General features: G+C 27.3%; 1 protein-coding gene across 1 annotated transcript in view; it reads right to left on the bottom strand.

The window, feature by feature from the left end:
- The window catches only part of SLO2 (slowpoke 2), a 171,443-nt gene that overhangs the window by 57,519 nt on the left and 95,291 nt on the right, over positions 1-18,633 (bottom strand). The window lies entirely within an intron of this gene.

Raw genomic sequence — 18,633 nt, 5'->3', positions numbered from 1 at the left:
TATCATGAGGGAATACATATCTACGTATATCGGTATAGGAAAATGTTGTTCGACTGGAACTATCTCAAGATCAAAGCAATGACAAGAAATGTCGCTGTATTGTCGTATGACTAATCAAACAGCGCAACAGTGTGTGCTGTATATACACCATTTAAATTCTCATTATTGCTATCTACTGTCTCTATTGCATTATATCCACGAGTCATTTCCGTTCAGCATTATAGAGCAACATGTAAGAACCATTATGGAAATTGGTATGCATTGACTATGATGTAAATTATACAATAATCTATCTTCTAAATGTTTTTCTAAAAAGTGTATTTCACATATTTATATAGTGCTTATATTTGATATTTGTCTCTATGTTATATAACACTGAAAAAAATATTAAATTTTAATAAATATTTATTTGACTAGTTTTATAAATATTGTTTATTAAATATACACACATATTTATTTGATACAAGAAACCATTAATTTGATTTAATTATTATTTTTTTATTCAGAATACATACTTATGTAAGTATATTATGTAAATATTCATTTAATATACTATTCAAAGAAATGAAATACTAAGATTTAATTTTAATATGTGTAAATTTCTTTTTATTGTATATTATATATTTAAATATTATGGGAAATTTAATCTGCATTTTATCATTTATCCATCCAACAATTTTAATTATGTATGATGTTTAAGATATTAATAAAATAATTCTATGTTCTTTTGAATTTTACATATACATCTAATTTACATGCAAAAAATAGAAAATATAAAAGTAGATAATAAATAGAAAGAAGCATGTAAGCTATCGCAATCTTTATACGAAAAAATTTATTCGACAATTTATTTTATATATTATTAATATAAATGTTTCGATCTTTCCATCAAGAATGTCATCCCCAATATGTTGTTGATAAGATTTAAGCACACACAATTTCATTAATATGTATTATTGTGAATAAATTTAAAACAATTATTATATTAAAATTATGTCCGTGTCAAAACCAAATACAAAACTTGTCCTTTGTTAAAATGTCTTTACAAGTAAATTAAAGCTCAACAGTCAATTTTGTAATTTTTTTCGGTCATTAATTAAACGCTGTTGATAATTGTAAATTGAAAAACACCCAATAATCATGATGGTTTCACAGAATTTATGACTGATGAAAATGTCGAAATATTTGTGTTTATAATATATTATAATATATTTTAATATATAAACAAGTTGTCGAATAGATTTTTTTTTAATTGCAATAGTTTACATCTTTTTATTTATTATTGATTTTGTCAAAAATTCTTATTATTTATTTGTATAGAAATCATAACAATTATTTAATAAATACAGTTAATATAAGATTTTATAATTAAGACGTTAAATTGTTTCATTATTTGATCGTTATTGATGTTTATTTATTATCTTCATATTCATTATATACTGAATTAAACTTCAGGTGAAGGAACTAAACCGTCTGCGTGCAATGACCGTCGTTATTGTTATTGTTAGTACTGCAGCGAAGCGAGCAAGCCAATTTTATTGGCCGGCTGTCATCTTGCGCACTTGGTAGTGCATCGCTGCAGTCCTTATTTTTAGCCGCGGTAAATGCGTCGGCGTTGCGCCGAGAATAGCGTCGCGTGACGTCATCGGGCCGGCGTCGACAGGCGGTCTGTCGTATGGTATCGTTCCCAGTTGTTGAACTGGTTCTTTGACCCACATAACGTCACGAATGCCTGACCTAGGCTATTCGTCCTCAGCAAACGTGGAAAGCTGATGGAAGAAACGATGCCATTCGAGACGGATGAACCAGTGTTGCATACACTTTCATGCTTGAAGAAACAAGTTGACAAAGATTCATGAACGCGTTAACAGATTTTTTTACAATGATATTGTATCAGTTGTATTAAGAATTAAATAACTGTTCTCTTTTTTCATAAAATCGATGGAGTAATTTCTGTGGAATAATTTTGTTTAACAAAGCTTTATACAGATTTTTTACTATGAAGAGAAATCTAACAATAATTAACAAATTGAACTATCATGTTTAGTGTTTGCAGTTATCAAATTATCTAGATAATCATCTACATAAATAATCTGTTTCATCTTATTTTTATCTAGATTATTAGAATGTATATTATTTCTATATCTTTATCTAAATAAAAAAGGTGTTATCTTTTTAAATATCTATTATTGTGTAATGAGTTTAATATATACCGGTGTAGAATTTAAAATATTAAAAAAAAAACATAAAAATAGAAAAACTTCCGACAAAATCATAAAATACTATTAACGACAAACAAATACAATATTTCTTTTTTATAGAACGAATACTTGGACTAATATGTTTATTCATTTTACTTACACTTTTTTATTATTCGAGTTTTTATTTCCTCTCTATTATTTCAATATCATACAGAATGTTTTAAAAATTACAAATAAACAAACAGACCAAATCATGTTAGATGATAGTATTAAGATTTGCAATTCTGAGTATTATTTTTGAAGTATGTTAACGCGCGCGCGTTTACGCTTATTGCCTTCCTTTTTCCATACATTATAAAAATTATAAATTAAATAAAAGAAACTATTTTCAACATTAAACTATTTTTATGTTTAAACTTTAAAAAATTAAAGTTTCTTACTTTCAATTTACATTTCAAACAAATTTTCTTGACATGAATATGTAATGTAAGAAAAGATTGGATATATACAGCGATTGGTATGAGACAAAAATTATTCAAATTATTTATTAAGTCACTTTCAAGTAACAAGTCCGTATACGTGAGAAGCAGGACTTTTCTATATTGATGATAAAAACAGTGTTATTGTGCATTTTGTTGTACACAGCTGCTGTTTACACTGGCATGAAGTTATGGATTTAAAATCTTGTTTGTTTTAAAGCTGCTCGTTTCAGTTGCTTTTTCATCGCACGTCATTCGAGTAGTATTGGACAATGAAGTGATGCACGATATTGGATAATCTAAGTAAGAATAAAAATAAAGATAAAAAACAAAAGTCAGCGAACGCCGTAAAAAAATATTAGTATTTAAGGAAAACATTAAACAAGATGATGACAAAACTAATTGCGTCATTTGCAAATAAAATTTTGATGAAGACTGGATTCAGTTGCAGCAATGTTTGTAAAGATTTATGAAAATTGTGCTAAGCTTGAAGGAACTGGTCTCTTATATATGTAAATGTGAAGTTTGTATAATATGTTCAAAATATAAAAATTTATAATTAATAATTCTCTGCAATAAGGTAATAATTGACATGTAAAATGTAATAAAATAAAAGAAATAAAAAGTAAATATAAAACGGGTAATAACATTATAATAAATAATCATGTCTAAATGCTAAGCTCTCAGTGTTAAAAATACGTGCAAGACAACATTGTGTTTAAAGTATGACATAATATATTTCCAAAGATCATGACAATTAAAACAAAAATAATTTTTAAAAATTTCCCATTAATGTCTATTAAATTTAATTTTACAGCACAGCAATTAATTATTCGTTTTAATTTTATATTAACGTCTTAAAATTTTCATTTTATTATTAGTAAAAGATCTTTAATAATAAAAATGTGATTTTATATTCAAATTGATGTAAAGACATAATTTCTAAAATTAATGTAAGTACATCAATTACTTTGTTGTAATAGTTACAAAATCAGCAAACAAAACAGAAAGTTTTCATTTATTCCATATATTGATATGACATTCAATGTTTTTTATTGATGTAAAAAAAATATTATATAAACAGTGTGTCTGAAAATCATTGAGTTTGAAAGATCTAATAGAAAGTGACATATACGCAATGTATCCAGCCAATTCGGAAATTCCACAGAACATTGAGTCAAACGATGCATTGGTGAAAAATTGTCGAGTTTGAATGATTCGACAGGAATGCAAATCCTTCAAGCTTCACAGGAGCAGCTATCGATTCTGCGAACGATACAAAGCGAAATGTATCAATATCACTCGAGTTTTGCACGCGAATATCGCCGCAGTCTCCGCGATGCGCGGTAATTTAACGCGATCGGCCGTGTAGACGAGAAAAGCCCGTTTAGTGGGCTGTGAGTAATGTCACTGACAAAATACGTGGGCCGATGCAACCGATGTTCCTGTTTCGAGGACACTCGAGCTAAAAGAACGCATTTACGCTGATTGAATTCGTAATTTTTGCAAATAAATCCTGTTCGTAGTCAGATCAAAAATATTTTCTAACTCTTTTAAGCTATAGAATGAGGACTGTGACGAGAATCAGATTTGAATTGAATCCACGATACATCCGTACATATGAGATTTATTTACATACAAAAATACTATTTCAATAATTAAGTTATTAAAAAAAAAATAATTTAGTCTTAAATGTGTGTTTATTTTATTCTATGACTTTCTTCACACTTAATATTAGGTGTTGGAATTAATTCGTAGCGTTTTTTAATGAAAGAATGTTATTTATTTCACATGAGCATTAAAAAATACATTAATGAAAGTACTTCCCATCACTTGTAAAACGCTACGAATTAATTCCAACACCTAATATAATATTTTCAATGCTCATTTTTGAACGAACATTGTTTGATATTGAAGTTCATAACGGTATCGAATTTTTCTTAATTTACGTTTTGACACATTATTATGATGTCTTACAGTGTGCAATCAAGGAGTGCAGTAGGTAAATCTTTTCAAGATTTATTTTTTTCTTCACTACTTTCTTGCGCTAATTCTTTTTTATCCTACAATGATCATTTAGCCATACAACTTTTTGACAATTATGCTGTTAAATTTGGAAATAAGAGACTCTACTTGCTGCACTCTTCGATTTAACATATCACATTATTTACAACCAACAACATCACATGTAATTACTTCAGATGACTAAAAATGATTCGAATGGAGCTGAAACGTTCGATCAATATTTTATGTAAGAATTGAAATATACTATTGTGAAGATTATATATTAAATGCACCAACTTCTGCGTTATTATTGCGTTATTATTGCTCTCAATCACCCGGAAATTTCTGATTGATGATTGTTTTATTTAAAAAAAAATTTAGATACAATTTTTTAATAAAAACAAAATTTTGTACTTAAAGTATAAGTTGTTTTAAATCACATTATTATGTTTAAAGTAAATCAAATATATGTGTGTGTGTTTGTATGTGTGTATTATTTTAAAAGACCAGTCCTTTATACTGAGCAAGTTGTATAAATCAAGTGTTAATAGCCATCAATTAATCATCATTTGGGATCGTCGTTTCGATGCGACAAATCGAGAATGGAAACGACCTGCTGCATCGTCGGGAGATAATTGACAGCTTCATTACGACGCCGTTTCTAATTACATCGCATAGGGATGTGGTTCACAGAGATCGTCAGCGATTTCCAATTGAAATTGCGTTCTGGGAATCGCGAGGTGACATTTGCGAGCCGTATCAGACTTCCTACTGCAGATGCACAGTAAAACCAATGCAATTCATCTTATTGAAAGTACTGATCAAAGATATGAGGAATAACATCGATTTATTGAAATTTGATTTATTGTTGATGTTTGCTTTTAGTATATTATAAATATAATTTTTTATATTATAAATATAATTTTTTCTTAATTTCAAGAATTGACTTGTGCAACAATTAAAGTAAAAACGTTATATGATATACACAAATAACTTTCAAAATACATCAACATACAATTATGTATATAAATATTTAATTATGTACATAAATAGATATATTCTATAAATAAGTCGGAAGAATAAATTATAAGTTTATAAAAAAGTCTATTTAATTTTCAATTAATAAATAATAAAAACAGTTGTTCCTTTCATGCAACACTTATTGTTAGAAAAGGTTTAAGTCATACAATGAAAAAAAATATTACTTTTTAACATTTCAAATATTTAAAATTCGGAGGGCAAATTTTGTTGATACATATAAAAATTTAGCTGAATACATATCTGAAAATAACTTTGTTGGATCATCAAAATAATTATATAAAAAACTTAAGCATACGAACAATGATACAACAAATTTTAATATTTTAGCAATTAACTTGAGCGTTTTATAATTATTTTGATAATTCAACAAAATTATTTTCAAATCTGTATATCTATATACATATATATAGCTAAATTTTGAAACACTTCAGCAAAACTATTCTTTTCACGTGACAATGAAATCACTCAAAAAAATTTTGCACAACAAACAAAAAGCGATAATAAATATATAGTACAAATAAATTTCATAAAATCTTTTATTTAGTTATTATTTTTAAAAAATTTTTTAAATAACATCATCTTATCACGGATGTTGATAAGTATTTTACTATTATAATTATTTTCCTTTATCTATTTGTTTGGAATTATCATAACTTAATGCAATAATATTGCTTAAAGTTACAAAATGTTCCAAGTTTTGTAATTATGTAAACTCAATCATATCTGCATCTAATTATTCATAAAATACCATCAAATATTGGATATATACACCAAACAGGAATAAATTTTCACATGAGACTTGGATTATATTATATCTGGATGATTTGTAACTTATTATACGTTAATAATTTTGTATGTGCATGTATCCAATTATATCGGTATAAGAAAAAAATGATTAAGTGAGCAATTAGGTTCAGTTAAATTAAATCTGTAATTATTCGTCTATTGAATTGTGAATTAATATGTGTTGACAGCAAAGCGATTTTAGCGCACAATCAAAGAGAACAATGACTAGCTTAAACGAAGCAAAATACAATATATTCATTTTATTGAAATGAATATCTATATGTCTGGATTGAGTCACCACTAGAAGGCCAATTCGCCAGTAATGAGTTTCGGAAAGTTGTCTCGACTTTATGAACTTTCCACCTACTGTAAAATATAGCTACTGCACTATGCCACATAATGGACATAAATTTATTATTAAGCTTTTTTTAGCACGAGTAATAATAGCATTAACTTCAACATCAATAATTAAATAATTAAATATTAAATATGGAGACATAAATTTCATTTAAAAATTACTTATTTTTAGATCATAATTAATAAAAGTAATAATCAAGTATAATTAAAATACTTGGCAACGTCTCAATAAAAATAAAATAAAATAATTAAATTATTAAATAAATCATAAACTAAATCATAATTATTAAATAAATCATAAAATTCTTAAATATTTTGCATCCTCTATTTATTTTTTATTAAAAATAATCTTTTAAAAGAGGAAGTTTCTCTTTTTTTCTGTGTCTTTATATACATAAATTTATAAATAGAAATATCAAACTTTTTTACATTCCTCAATTTTAATTTCTTTAATTATTTTCAGGTTTTAAATGCATTATTTTTTAGTTTATTATATTGCAAGTTTTTGCTTAAACAATTTTTAATAAATCTTCTCAATACAGATTTATTAAATACTAGCAAATTACATTTAAACTGCATGTACACCTATGTTTTTTTTTATAAAACAGTAATTTACAGCAATTAACATTTAATTATATTTACATATATATATATACACATTTAATTTATCTAATAATAATTTATTAAATATTAAATTTTATATATTATACAAACCTAATTTCTATAAAAGCATCTAGGAATTTAATACTTTATTTATTAATTATTTTTAGAGTTACCTATAATCGTTCTGATCCAGAGTGAGTTAGTATATGTCAAGTATTTTACTATAAAAATTTATTTTACTGAAAAAGATTTTTTCTACATAAACATTATACTTACAGGAATTAACGAATTCTTTCTTATTTTTTTTTTAATGCTTGTTTTGTTTTACATCTTACGCAATAGAAAAATAATGATCAAACCTAAAATCTGGCTATAAACCTTTAATTAAAACTCGAAATCTCTGGGCCAAACCCGGAAAGGTAGAATCTTAATTACTCTTGAGGATATTATGAGCCATTATTTCGTATGTACCAATGAAGTATTAAAGTGACGTGGAATGAGCTATATATATTATATATAACAATTATCAGTTGATTAAATCCTTGATGAAGAATAAAAGGTACACAGGCAATTCTGGTCTTCTGCTTCTTAATCGATTCATACTTAATTGATGTGAAAGAGTTGCTATTTTCTATTAAAATCATTAAAAATCTTGATGTAAAACTTTATCGCTATCATTCTTGTTAAATTATACAATAATTTAATTTAATTTAATATTACTAAAATATAATTGATTATTTATATCAAAAGTTATATACATAGAAAATAAGTAACACATGTATAATTTAAGTATAACAGTAAAATTCTATCTTTTTAAAATTTCTTAATAGTTTGTGGAAAGATACTATTTGATTTAGAAATTTTAGTAATGTTATTACTACTTATATATATTATACACATATACATATATACATACATACATATATTATTATGCTTTATATTACGATAACGTTATTGTATTAATATATCTAACAAAACTGTTAAAAATTTAATCATTAATAAATTAAAGCTACTTTTTATTTGCATTTCGAAAATCTTATTAAATCATGAAAAAAGAAAGCTTTAGAAAGAATCTATTTTTTCGTTTATTTTAAGGAATTATGTGATCGTTCTTGTGAGATACTTTATTACGCATCTGCGAAATTTTTGGAGAAGAGAATTGTTTCACTTATGTGGAAATGAATATCATAATTCTAATTAAAATAATTGTTTTGAGCAATTTATATATAAAGATAAGCATCCGTTTATTATTGTTGTCCAAACTCATCGCATACTAGAGCGTTTGAATACGGACTCGCATGCAAGATTGACATTACGAACTATCAAACTGAAAGTTTAACGGATAATTGGAAGCCGTAAATAGTTGCTCCCCTTCAAGGCATTTCTGAACTTCGACTTTCTCGCATCATTGTCATTTAATTTATTTATTGATACATATCGTCAATACGTTAATCGTTAAAACTTTCATTAATCACATAATTAAATAGTAAAGATATACAAAAATGTTCACAAGTATGTTAATAAATTATGCATTATACTCTACTTCTCCATATATGTTTTCAGAATGTAATAAAATTTTTGTAATAAACAAATTGTTTTTATTACTATTTATCTTTTTATAAAAAACAAAGCATTGTTTTTTGAGAAAAAATAAATAATACGTTAGCACAAGAGAAAGAAAACAATTCTTAATAGTCATCAAAAGAATTTTATTCAAAGAAATTTTAATAAATAAAATAATTTTAAAACTGTTAATAGAAAATTGAATAAAAAATAAATTTCAGTTTTTAATAGAGTTATACGAGATCATGTTAAATTAGTTAATCCTCAATTCATAACACAAATCCTATTTTATTTAAAATTGTTTTAAACAAAAAGTATGTAGTTTCTTATGTAATATATGTTTATTAATTTGGATTCTATTTAATTTAATTCTGTTGTCAATATGAATTGAGTTTTAAAAAGTTAAAAAAGAGTATGTCATTAAACCGACATTACATATCGAGATTTAAGTATTCCGTTGGATGGTCACGTATTAAAAAAAAAAGATTGAATTCTGGGGTTTAAATCATAACGGGCAATATATCACTTCGATTCAATAGTTACGAGCCACTTTATGACTATACATAATTTTTTTTTATTGGCAAGAAGCTCAGCAAATCAATGCACACAAAGTTTATTCTTCGAACTTACATCTATAAATTATATAATTTGCAGCCAACAGATTTGTCTTCTATTGTTATGATTTATATCATCGATAATCACTTTTATTGCACAATATGAAAATGAACAGCATAATGTGAGCAACATGATGTATCGCATATAAAGCATGGAAAAATCTATGTCAATACTATACGTTATAAGCGGCATTTTGTATAATTTACAGAAATATTAAAATAAGTAAAGAGAATATACTCATATATAAAAATTATAATTGTATGTTTAGTCAAATCAAAATATCACTTCAAACAATGTTAATTATATACGAATAATTTTGGTTAATAACTAGATTACATTCAAGCCCATTTGTTAATTAGGTTATACGGGGATATGTAATAACTGATTGTATATTTGTGACTTGATTAATTGAGCTATGATACAAGATTGAATACTCTCGATTTGTCTCGTCTTTTGACAAGAGTTAATAAATTAATATGTTTTCGAGATATAAAATTTTGTATTAGAATTTTTGTATTATAATTCCTCCACATATAATATATGTTTCAATGTATGCAAGTAATATTTTTCTTAAAGACTTTTTACATTACATCCATTTTTCATATTTTAACATTTATGATTATCATTAGCATATATTTCTTTATAATTTGATTATTTATAGTGTTTAAAATAAACCATTTATTAAAAATTTATACAGTAGACAATATATATTATATTGAGCAAAAGAACCTTAGTGAACATAGGAAAAGCAATCGTTTCTGAGACAAATAATTTTGTATATTAGTATTATACTAACTTATTGTCTCTTCTACGTGTTGCATACGATGTGAAAACAAAGAAATTAAGATAAATAGTGCTAACAGCCTATTTTGGAAAATTACAATGAGTTCCATAATGCCTATATTACGTCCTGTAGACGCCACGATTTTTTTCTTTCGAAAGAATCGGTTCCACGTCGCGACTATTGATGGCATTTATGAAACTCGAGTGCAATTCCCTAATAATTTGGAAAATTTGGGAGATCAAACAACTTCCGTGAAAATTCATAAATGTCAATCAATCGGAAGATCAATAATGATAGGACCTAATAAAAATCGTAATCTTACGATGTACACACGCACACACACGCACACACAAGCGCGCGCGCGCGCGCACACATTTGTATACACATATATAATATACATATACAGTAACTCCCGGTCCTATTGTAGTGCGCGTAGAGGAATGGGGACGAACTCTGCATCATAGAAGAAATCCGCGGTCATCAGCTTGAGTAGAATCGCCACCGCCGACTAACACTAATTCCCTAGAAATATCTTACTCGTCTATTTCTACCGATGATAATCTATCACTGAATTTATCCATCCCCTCCGCTTCTGATCCTTCAATCCGCGATATTTTATATTATTCTCCTCCAATCTCGGAACTGTTCCTTTTCTCTCCTTCTCTTGACCAGCTCCCAATACCTCCTCCAGTTCAGTCCCCGTTCGATTCCTCATCAGCTGAGAGAGTGAGACCGACTGTTCAGATTTTATTCCGCAGTCTCAAACGAAACAGACCGGATTGTGACGATATACATCCCTGAGAACTCCATCCCTATACAGTAGACACCTATCCCTTTTGTTTTTGCACTGTCTTCTTAGTAGTTCCTAGTAGTCCTCATCCTCCTCCTCTGCCGCTCACACACTTTTCTTTATATTTAAATATAGATCCGTATTTATGTAAATCGCGAAACACACACACACACACACACATACACACACACTGCAATAAATCCATTTAATGAGAGATCTTTAATGATAGATGAATAAAGATATTTAAATGTATAATAATATAGATTATCGACACTTGTTTGTAAATTTAGTTTAAATTTTATTTTTACGAATAAATTTAAAATATTCTATTTTAAATAAATATCCTTGCCAAATTGTATTTATTTAAAAATATCGTATCCCGTTCCTCAGTATCCTCGCACGTGGTCCAGTCCTGAGTCAAAAGGATTAAGTTCCTTGACCAAAAGTAAGATCGATATTTGCACTATCTATCGGAACAGGTGTTATAGACTCAACAGTTGAGTGAGCGCTTATTGGTGCATTCTTCTAGATCATTCAATCAGCATTTTAGATCTGGAAAAAGTCTGTTGAGTCCGCTGAACGCAGTCATTATGTTCCTTCAGGACGTTGACCTATATTCCAAGGCCATAAAAGATGTGTTCGATTCACGGGTGTTCGCCTCTGTATGTATATCTGCGAAAGAGAGTCTAATCGTCCTTCCATACCCTCTCTTTAATTTCCATACCCTCTATTTTCCTTCATTATCTCTTTGATCAAATTTTCAAGGGTTTGGACGTAACATTTATTCAATTAAAATTTTTCATTATAAAGTGTGTATGGAAATTAAATCAGAACATCAAAATGTGGTTTGTAAACACTGAGATAAACTTTCATATCATATACAACACGTACAAGCCAATAAATTCGATTTACTAACATACAGAATTGTTTATATTTTAGATGCAATTAAGTTTTCGACGTATGTTGACTAAGGTTTTTTACTCATTGTCAATATACTATCATATAAATGTCGAATGGTTTTTTTATAACTCTGTATTTTTTCACTTGTATAAATATTTACGAATACTTATATGTATGAGTAATAGAGAAAAAATTGATTTACATGTCTGTGATATGTAAATCTACAATACAAATTTATTTAATAATTTCCACCAAAATTTGTCAATATCTTTGCAATGGAGAACTTATTCAATATATTGTATTTGTACTGCATTTTTCGAATATGATTTTTGATTTAAATAATTACCCTCCGGGATTATATAATGAAAAAGTCACTACTACTGTTCGCATCAGATACGCAAAATCTGCAAAGAGATAGAGAGAGAGAAAACTCACGCAAAAGAAAAAACTAAATTATAAATATTTAGCAGAATGTTTTCCTGTTACATAAAATCTTTGGCGGAGATAGTTAAGAGCAATACCTCAGTAAATGTAATGTAGCTTTTGTTCAAAATTGATATATCAACTATGCACAAAAAGCATTCCATCAAATATTCAACTCTTTTCATTGTTGATAAAAATGTCTCCATTTGCCATCCACTTGAAATTAAATAAAGTGGAAACTCAAATATTATTTTTTCTTTTTTTATAACAAAAAAACAGTTTATGTTACATATTTTTATGACAGAAAAATATTTTATGAATGTTCAACTAAATAATAAATAACAAAATAATAAAATCACTGAAAGGTGCAAAATCTATTAAATATATTTTATGAGTTTGCATATACTATTTATTTTTTTATATATCAATCGACTTTTGTGAAACAGACTAAATAGTTCATTTTAACATGATATCATTTTAATAAATGTATATTAATTTTTCAGCAAGCAAAATAAACATTTCACTGTATTTTTAATTCATTGCAGTAATCGGCAATGTAAACGAAATTTTTATACTTTGCATCATTTATAAATTATAACGGTAACTAATTTTTTTATATACAAATTAGTAATTTTGAATAGGTCAATTTTATGAATAGGAAATTTTATGCATACTAGTTTTATGCATACTCAGTTTCAACATACAGCTTCTTCAAAATTACGATCTACATCAATCCATATCATAAACGTAATTTGTAATATCGTCGGGAATTCTGTCAGCCTGAAATAATTCATATGGATGTAAAGAGAGATAAGCTCAATCTCTAAGTGGAAGGTACTCGGACATGTAACGTTAATCTTTTAAGCTATAAGATATTTAGCTTTTAGCCTTGCATTAGAATTGTTCTAATCTACAATTCTTCTAATTTCACTATCTATAATCGAAATATATCACTAATCTATATATCGCTCGTCTATAATTATATTACAACCTGCCTTCATGTATACCATAAATAGAACTACGACACCAGTCGCCGTATAAAAATACTCATCGACAACCTTGCACTCCATTGACCGCTTTATTACTGTATTATGTCGTAACGTATTTTCATGTACATGAGTACGGCCTTAACTCGTATATCCTTCGAAACTAGATGAAACAACGTGTACATTAGTTCATAATAGTTCACGTACATATGGTGAACTGCGCTAGATTCCAGAAACTGCTTTATAGCTAATGCTACATTATATACAATCACAAACTGAAAATTCTTTTTATTTTTTATTCTCAATACGTTTTGTAATTGATTAGATTGTATCTGAAAAAAGGAAATCAAATAAAAAAATGTAACCAAGATATATTTCATACTATAAAACATAATAATATTTACATTATAAGATTTCATTTTTTACAAAATAAAATGTTACATAAATTGCTCACAATTACGATTACAAATAAATTTTGAGGTAATAAAAAATTTTTTTAAATATATAATTTTTTTAGTAATATAAATATTACTTTTTAAAATAAATGTAAGGTATATAAATACATAATGTGTATATAATAGATAGAAAAAACTTAAATGTGCTGAAGATACATTTTTTAATAGGTAGATTAGATGTCTAGAATAATATATAAACAAATAAAGAATGTTAATTTTAGAAATGTTCATTAGAATCAAATAAGTTTTCAACATTTTCTCATTATACTAGACTATCTATATATTAATATAACATAAGTTATCAGAATTTCTTCAATATAAAAATATCTGTTTATAGTTATTTTTCTAGCTTAAAACATTTCTAATCTTTCCGCAAATATATTTTTGATATCTTCGCTTAATAAAAAAAATTAACAAAGAGAAGGGTATTAAATATTGTGGGATTTTTTAAAGCCTAGGATGCACGTAATGATCGTATCAACTTCAAAGAGAGATTCTTTTAGGCTTAGGGATTGTAACTTTAGGGATTGTAACTAATCCCCATATACTTCATTTGGAATTTTTCATATAAAACTCGACTTTCTCGCAATTTATCACGCAGCATGCATGTCGCAAGAGAAAAATAGTTGAGAATGAATATTTATACGTACATGATTAAAAATTTATGATTAAAATAATTTTTTCGTGTTATTTAAATTAAATTGTATTGTATTCATGCCAAACGCATAATTATTGTAAATATAAAAATATGTTATGAAATAGTTAGCATACACTGATAAAATTTGACATCACAGATACATATAAACATTGATTTTTTTCCAATTACTTTTAATAATCAATTAAATTATGCCGTTATACGAAGCTTATACATATTTTAATCTATCTTTAATAGGCAAATACTTAATATTAAATTCTTTTTTTCTGATTATCTTGACATAAATAATCGTGCAAATCTCGTGTGAATCTCGCAGATTGCAAGATACCAAAATAGTGCCATCTGATATCCGAGAAGAACAGTTCTCGCTCATGAAAGTAAGACATATAGATATCCTAACTCAAACTGAGTAAGAGAAAAATAAGCGTATTCAAGATAAAACGTATATTTTGCAATATTTATTCCGATATAAATAATAATATAATTACAATATTCCATGTGTTATTATGCTATTGTGTATTACAAATCGCCAGTCGTCGAATGAGAATAAAGTTTCATTGACATTTCTTGCTTTAAATCAATCGCAAATCCAATCAAGCAAGTTGCAGTTGCTTGCCAATACGAGTCTCTAATTAGCCACCATAATAATTAATCACTTGATAGGAAAGCAGTAATTAAGTAATAGACTGAGTGCACTTACTTATAGGTTGTGAGTTTCGCAAGCGATTGAACTCTACTAATTCCCGCCGGCACTGCAGGCTAGATATAATTAATTATCAGTAGCCTCTAAACGAACTAACTGCCAAGCAATCGCTAAAAAGTAAATCCTAAGAAGATTATACGCGAAGAGGTAATGACGCAAGGGGGTAAAGAGAAACTTTACATACAAAGACACTTGCTGGTAAAATTACGAAAACACCAAGTGTAATTAATTTCACATATAATATTACATCAAAATGTAACATTATATGTAACATTAAAAAATTATTAAAAATTGTTAATATTGTCTAATTAATTCAAAGATTTTCATCAATATTGCTAACACTGTTTAAAGATTAAAAAATTTGTAATTAAAGTTTTTAGCTATGTAATTTTTAACCAAAACATCAGTTTTATTGACGCAATAATGCAATTTCATTTTTAATTATAAATATTGGTTCCTATCTATTTTAGATTCCATCTTTTTGTTGTTAACAAAACAAGACACATATTTCTATATTTCAATTATTAGAATTTTCAAATCGTATACGTAATAAAATTTATTAACCAAAACAATATGTGAAAACAAAACATAAAATAGTATATGTACCATAATAATTAAATAGTTGTTAAAAAATATAAAAAATTGTAGCCGTATGCTATTATATAGATATATACTTAATAAAATTTACAGATTAAATTTCATTTTACGTAGAATAAATCTCAAAAATATTGTAATCTATGATTTCTATTGCATATCCCAGTGAGAAATGACAATGGAATCGATGTCGATTGGATGATTTGATGTCGAATCGACATCAATGTCGATTCCATTGTCATTTCTCACTGGGATAAGTATATATATATTATATATGTGCATTTTTTTTCTCTTAAATTGTTCTTAATAAAACTCTGAGCAACATAATAAAATATAATATGCATGTGTTTTAATAATATCCAACAATATCCCATTAAATGGATATTACTAAAGTAATATTCATCTATAAGTACAGGGTGGGCCATCTATTGGTACGTTTTTAAAAATGCGATCAAATGAGCATACATTGATATTTTTTATTAATTTTTTTGTTGTTGTGAAGCTAAAAGTATCCGCGTCAAGAATGAAAAACGATTTCGTTCATGTGGCTCCCTCTACTGGCCTTACAGTATGCCATTCGGTCACCCCAATTATTAATGATATTTTGGACTACCTCGGCGCCAATTTCACTCAAAACAGTCGTAATATTGTTTTTCAAAGCTGGAATTGTCTCACACTTTGGGCCACAGCCTCAATATTCTCGGGTGTGCGCACTGTCCGAGCTCTGGGACCACTTCTGTCATCCACTAACATCCCTTTCTCACGAACTTTCCTCACCAATTTGCGTATAGCTCCTTCGGTGGGTGCTCTATCACGACCCATATTTCTTTTCAAAATTCGTACAGTTTCGGCGACACAGCACTGACTTTGAAAATAAGTTTTTAAAATTTCAAAACGCTCTTCAAGAGAAAACATGTTGTTTCGTGCCGCGGACGGTATGACTAATAAACTGTCAAAATTTCGGGTCTGTAGCTCGTTCGGTGTTGCCATACGACGAAATTCAAAAACGTACCAATAGATGGCCCACCCTGTATTATCACAGTACGCGAGTCATATTCTTGCATATTCTGTTTAGTGCGGGAACCGTTGGAGTAGTCATTTATTTTTCTCCTGGAATTAGGAATTCTATTGTATTATTGAATGACAAAGAAAGACCTCGCATTTACTTATATGTATAATATCGCGTATATTACGTATTTCGAAAATACGCATTTACGTCATGCATTTACGAAATTGCGTATTGGATAGTTATCTTTCTCTTTCTCTTGATGGAACGTTTATAAATAATTTAGAGGCTTGAGAGAGAACGATATAAGTACGCATAACGACATAAGCGCAGTACGACGCAGTAATTAAGATAATATGATTTGCATTATGGGACATGTTGAGGGAGTGCCCTTGAGTTGACATGCTGGTCATGATACACGAATGTTAAATTAGTTTCAAGCTAATTGTGTGTATCCAGCAGAATTTCTATAACAGAAAGTCGGCTCTGTAAAGTATCAAGAGGCTTCTTAGTCATTAAAAGAAAAAGAATGTTATAAAACTTAGTTTATTATAAAGTAAAAAGTTTTAAATTTCATTTAAATATAATGTATTAGAGAAAATACTAAAAGCATCTCTTATATGTATGTACGTATAATATAATTATCTTATGTTTATTATTATTGTTTAAAAAAAATTATTTTGTTTAAAAAAAAATAAGGGACGTTTAACAAAAAAGTATATAATAAAAAAAAATACACTTTCCATTCAAAGATAATGTGATTTTTGCAATTTTAAATTAAATTTGTTTAATATTAAAATAATTCTTAATGTTTTCAAAAGATTGCAATTATATAGCTAATTGTAAAATTAACGCTAAATATTGTTGAATTTAAAATATATTTTATAATATCACTTTTGGTTTTTTCTATTTGATGTATGTGTGTGTGTGTGTGTGTGTGTGTGTTTTTCTCGGATGTAGTCTAGAAACAAAATTTTAAATCCGAACGTGTTATATGCAGAATCTTTTTCTATACAATAGTATCATACGCGATTATACATGCATATTAAAAAGATCAACGTCAAATCCTTTCGCAAAAGTAATCTAAAATATTATATCTGCATCAGTAATGAAAATATTAAATTTACAATTCTGTTGTTAAATATAATTACAAAGATATTATATTTTTTTCTTCTTATAATTCTATCTTTAAAAACATATTAAAAAATCATTTACATTTAAAATTAATTTATGAAACCGTATTAAGTAAAATAGCTCGAGAAATGTTTATACAAAAAAGAGAGAAAAATTATTTTCGATCATTTATAAAACCATCTTTTAACATAATAATAGTCGACATAACAATCGACAGTTTTTGCTGACAACCATTTGTCCTAAAACCTTTCGCAATGATAACGTGGCTATTCTTCTGGCTTTTATTCGTGATACGAATGGATCACAGAATTTCGGTTTATGATACCCTAGAGAAGCGCTCATAAAACATTCGCACGATGACATTTAAGAATCATACCGCAGAGAGAAAACATTTTATGTTTCGGAAAGAAGATAAAAGATATTCTGTTATGATGTTAACATCGATATATTTAATAGTAAAAAATCAATTATTATGATAGCCGACCATTTGAACATTCTACGATTTATTTTTGTTCTAAAATCATATAGATACATAACGCAAATAAAGTGAATAT

This window comes from Acromyrmex echinatior, chromosome 3 (assembly GCF_024713525.1).
Source record: "Acromyrmex echinatior isolate Ae372 chromosome 3, ASM2471352v2, whole genome shotgun sequence".
NCBI classification, from domain to species: Eukaryota; Metazoa; Arthropoda; class Insecta; order Hymenoptera; family Formicidae; genus Acromyrmex; species Acromyrmex echinatior.
The sequence above is the reverse complement of the archived record's forward strand: the minus strand, read 5'-3'. Positions and strand labels throughout refer to the sequence as shown.